Source organism: Tupaia chinensis, unplaced genomic scaffold, assembly GCF_000334495.1.
Source record: "Tupaia chinensis unplaced genomic scaffold, TupChi_1.0 Scaffold143886_1, whole genome shotgun sequence".
In the NCBI taxonomy this organism is placed as follows: Eukaryota; Metazoa; Chordata; class Mammalia; order Scandentia; family Tupaiidae; genus Tupaia; species Tupaia belangeri.
Window position 1 is genome coordinate 1295620 of NW_006203737.1, and position 5410 is coordinate 1301029.

Consider the following 5410-nt stretch of genomic DNA (forward strand, 5'->3'; position numbering starts at 1 on the left):
AAATAAAAGAGGTTTTTTTTTAAAAAAAAAAAAAAGTTAGGTATGGGGGCCAGCAGATAACACAGTTGTTACTTCATTGGTCTCCCACATGGCATGATCTGGTGGTTTGAAAACCACACCAGGCACTTACATGTGCACGCCAAAGTCCTGGGAGGAGAATGGAGAAGGGATTGTGGCGTGGAATGATTTCTCACTTTCTCTTTCTCTCTCTCCCTGGTGAACACATGCACCCTAAGGCAAAAGCCTCTTTTTAAAAAAAAGCTAGTTACGCATTTTAATATGGTTACAGACTGATAATGTTTGGTAAGCTAAGTTATTTTTCAAATTTATCTTCTAGACAGCATTTCTACTAACGATCTTCTTTAGTCATATAACTTATTCTTTTTTTTTAATATAGAAAGAGAGACAGAGAGACAGAAAGTGAGAAATCACCCTCCAGGGGGCATGGACACACTGCAGTCCCTTCTCCTCCACTCTCCTCTTGGGATTTTGGGCACACACACTCAGCATGAATTTTAAGCCATCAGGTCTGGGACTCGAACAGCAGTTGACTAAGTGGGAGTCAAGCAATGTAACCATTATGCTGTCTGTTGGTCCCAACACTTATTCTTATAATACCTGTGTCATTTAGCACTTCAACAACTATTTTAGGTCAGCTGTGGTGGTGCCGTGGTGACACAATGCTCCGCTATGCCCAGGCCACATGGGAAGGTCCTGAGTTTGCATCCTGATGTCTCCTCATACACGCTGAGTGCATGCACATTTGCCCATGATCCCTGATGGCTGAAGCGCGGAGTTTATCGCATCATGAGTACCCGGTTGGGGGTGCCTTTCTCTCTCCCTTTCTCTCTCTCTCTCTCATCAAAATTTAAAAATATTAATAATAGATAAAATAATTATTTTAAAAAGAATTATCTTATGAATGACCCTAGTAGGATGTCCTTCATTGTTTCTAGTATAGTCCTAACTTCCAATATTATTTCTTATATTTTCTCTAATATGCTCATGTCATGCCACAATCCCTTTTCCTCCATTGCTCTCTCCATTTCAGATTTTGGGCACGTTCATGCACCTGGTGTGTTTTTCAATTTCCTGGGTCCAGGACTTACACTGTGCAGTTGCCCACCTGGGAGCCAGCCACCTCAGCGCCCACACCACTGGCTGACCCGCTATTTCATCTTTTAAAAGGAAAAAGTTAAGCAGGATTATCCCCTTTGGAAATGTTCATAAGAATTGGCATTTTCCATGTAGGTGACTATAGAACTCACTCATTTTCTTGTAAGAAACAATAAATGACTTGATGTCTTACTGTGGAATGGATGGCTAGAAATAAGGATTTCTGAAGTGCTCTGCTTTCTTTTTGGCTAAAACAGAGATGAAAATCAATAATGACATCTGGTGCCTATTAAAATGATTTTCTTCTTGAAATAAAATATATAACCTGTAACATCAAATTTTAAAGATGAGTGAAATGCTTTTCCTGGTATGTTCTAATTTTCAAACTAAATACTTCTGAAGGGAAAAATTGATAGTCACACTTGAAAAGAGTATTTTTGCTATGAAAGTGATTAATAATTTAGGAAAAATGTAATATTTCTTTCGAAGGGAAGATTCAGGAAAATAAGGCCTCACTATTATTATGTTGTGGTATTCACTCTCCTAAGAATTCAAGAATTTCAAGCTAGCAGTGGATTTTATCAATAATAAGTAGTAGCAGATTTTTATCATAGGGTGTGTGCACTTGCTGGAGAGAGACAGAGAGACACACAGAGAGGGAAAGTGAGAAATCATCCCCTAGAGGGGACGACCATGCCACAATCCCTTCTCCTCTATGCTTCTCTTGGGATTTGGGGCATGCACACACATACACCCATCATGTTTCCCAAGCTGCTGGGTCTAGCACTCAAACAGGAGAGTTGCCCATGTGGGATCCAGCACCTTAACTACCATGCCACTGGCTGGCCTGCCATATGGTTTTTTATGATACAAAATCTTATTAAGCCATTCTCAATTTTCTTGTGGTATTGTGTTAAACTATTAATGATTTCATTACAGAGGACTAATCAAGTAAAACAGTGCATGCTTATTGTTTCTTAATTTGTATTGAATGAATTCTATTTTTATAATGGTCATCAAAAACTAACCATCAAATAATATACAAGAGAACATATGCTCTATGATCCCGGAATCAATGCTTAACTATTTAGTTACATTTTTTTTTTAAGTATTGAGTAAAGGAACCCCTTGTGGTCTGTGCTGAGGTTTTGTTGTGATGGGATTAAGAGGGTGAAAACATCCTATGTGATCATGGTACTGAAAGGTGGGGACTTGGAGAGTGAGGAAGTGATTAGGATGGCCTGTGACTGACTCCTGGTGTGTTTGTAAGGAGAGGGATTGATACAGACATACATGGACATAGACATCCTGCTCTTCTCTTGCCTGTAAGGTGTGATGCCTTGGGAAACCATTTCCCCACCAGATGTGGCCCCTAACTTTGGCCCTCCAAGTTGTGAGCAGAAGAAACTTCTATTTTCTTATATTACCCAGACCGAGCTATTTTCTGTTAACAGCAAAGGGAACAGACTAGAACATGGTCCATCTATTCTTGTCTGTGAGTTATTTCTTATGAGTCTTTTAGTTAAAATATTCTCATCATATTCTATTTTCTATACAGATTTTTCTGTTGCTATAATTGAACAAAAAATGAGAGAAGAAAATGATACTGATCAAAGAAAACACCTTGAAGGTATTGAAGCAGATGGAAAACAGTCAAACAATCAAAATCATGTTGTGCTAGCTTTTCTTTCTTTCTAGGATATTACAGAGGGGAAATGAAACAAGTAAAGGAAAACTATCACTTACTGAATACCAGGCATGGTGCTTTTAGCACATGTTAACATATTTCAATTTTGCCCCAACGTGTAAAGGAGGAAATGGCTGCGTTGCAAGTTGAAGGTTCTTAACTAGATACTCATCTGCATCTCGCAAGAGTCAAGAATGGTCTGATCATCTTTAGTGCTCTGAGGGAAAAGCTGCCTTTCTGGGGGTACTGCTCAGATATGTTGACCAAAATAATTCCTCACCCAGGAAACAGACTTTGCAACATAGTGATAGACATGACAGATGCTTTAGTTGGAGAGTGCGCGGAAAGTTGCAGTATTGCTGTTCATATTATCTGAATAAAAAAATAAGAAGTGTGCCTCCAGAGCTGTCAAATTGATACCTTTTATAAATACTGATTTTTGTTTAAATGAGAGATGAGTTATCTCACAAATGACAGGCAATGTTCCCAGCAAGAGTTGCAAACTTAATTTCACTTAAAATAATTATGGAATTGCAAACCGAACTTTATCTACCATATTGTATTCCACTCTATTAGGTAAATGACTAATACAGAATTAGTATTTTGCTAAAATGACAATAGCTATTAGTTTATAGTCTAAGATCTTTGCATTGATTTAGCTAGAATGAATGATTTTAGGTATTACAAATCCTAGGCTCACTTCCATTTGGAGGAAACGATGCTGACTTTGGAGTCACATGGAAATGGTATTTCAAACACTACATTTAAGCAAGTGTCCCCAGTTTTCCCCTTAATGATAAGGCCCTGGCCAGCCAAATTGTACTACAAAACAGCATTTATGTTGATTTGCTAAAGAAAAGGTTGTTTACTATTTCAGAGTAGGATAATATACTTATATCTCCATATTTCAAGGACTCCCATTCATGTTGTTCTGGAAGCCAGATTAATGTAACGTCAACTGAAATAGATGCAGTAAACTTTCCATCCCTCCATATATATATATATAATTTTTTTAGGGATTTTTGCTACAGGGCACGTGCACTCACCAGAGAGACAGAGACAGATGGAGAGAGAGAGAAAGTGAGAAATCACCCCCCTTGGGAAGATGACCACAGCACAGTCCCTTCTCCTCCATTTTCCTCTTGGAATTCTGGGCATGCACACACACATATGCCTAGCGTGAGTTTTAAGCTGCTGGGTCTGGAATTCACACAGTGATCAGCCATGTGGGAGTTCAGTGCTTTAACCACTACGCCACTTGCTGGCCCCCCTCTATTCAGATTAAAGAGACCTTTCTTGGACCACACTCATACTGTAGAAGATAAATCTGTATGATAAACTACCGCTAATAGAAGACAGTTACCACCAATTATCTTACTCTTTTAAATCTATCTCTTTCACTTAAAAGATAAAATTGGAGTTGTCTGAATAGTCAGAGCTATTTATAAAGTAAACATTTGTGTAAATTTGTCCCTTCTAATTTTATTATTAAAAACAGTTGCAAGAAACACATTTCCTCTGGCTTAGAGACTGAGCCATTCTAATGCAAAGTAGACCTGGCTCAAACAAAATGCTACTGTATTTGTTCTTATTCTAAAATGTTGTGATCCTCTGTGTTTTCAGGATCTTACTTTCTTCTCTTATTTATCTCTTCTCTCATTTCTTTTGGCCACTTACATAAAAACATCTATTGCTTCAGAGCTGAGTAAAAGACCTCGCAGCTGATGTAATGTCTAACTCATGTGCAGTGTGCTCACTCTTTCTACGATCTCACTAAGAAGCACCATCCTTTGAAGATAGTGGAAATCAGGGAAATTCGGCATAGTTTGTGAAGACAGCATTGTGCCCTATGAGTCATTCATAAAGACTATTATTTAAGCCCTATCTGTCTGATTTAAAGTTTTGGACAATAAAAGTTCATTATTAGAAATTAATAGTTCTTTATTATTTTCTAATCAATGTTATGATGTAGCTTCTATGGATATGAGATTAAATAATTCTCTTCTACAGAAATATAGAATGAAAAAACAAAAACATATGGGCAATTGCAAGTCAGTGACATACATACTATTGGGTTGTAGGAAAAGTCATGACATATTTTTCTATGCAAAAATACATCATAACCCAATATGAGGGAGGTACATACAAAGTGTTAAGGAGAGTCTGGAGGGAACACATTTCACTGAGACTTGGAAATTTAAAAAAAAAAATGTTTCTTTGGGGTCACAGGTGGCATAGTGGTAAAGGCACTGGATTTCCACATGATCAACCACTGTTCAAGTCCCCGATCTGACAGCTTAAAACACATACCAGGTGTGTGTGCATCTGTGCCCAAACTCCAAGGAGGAGAACGGAGGAGAAAGGATGGTAAATACCTTGAAAAAAGTTTCTTTAGAGTGGGAGAGTTTTGAAAGATATAGAAGAGTTAAGTAGAAAAAGGGACTTAAAGAGTAAGGGGAACTAAAGGGATGTAAAAAGTGTTATCTGAAAATTAGTCCTTTCAATTTTTTACTTCTGCTTTTTTAGTATTATATCTTTCCATATTATAAGTAGATCTAGAGATGAAATTCTCAATCACATTTCTATAACTATAAATATTCTTAAATA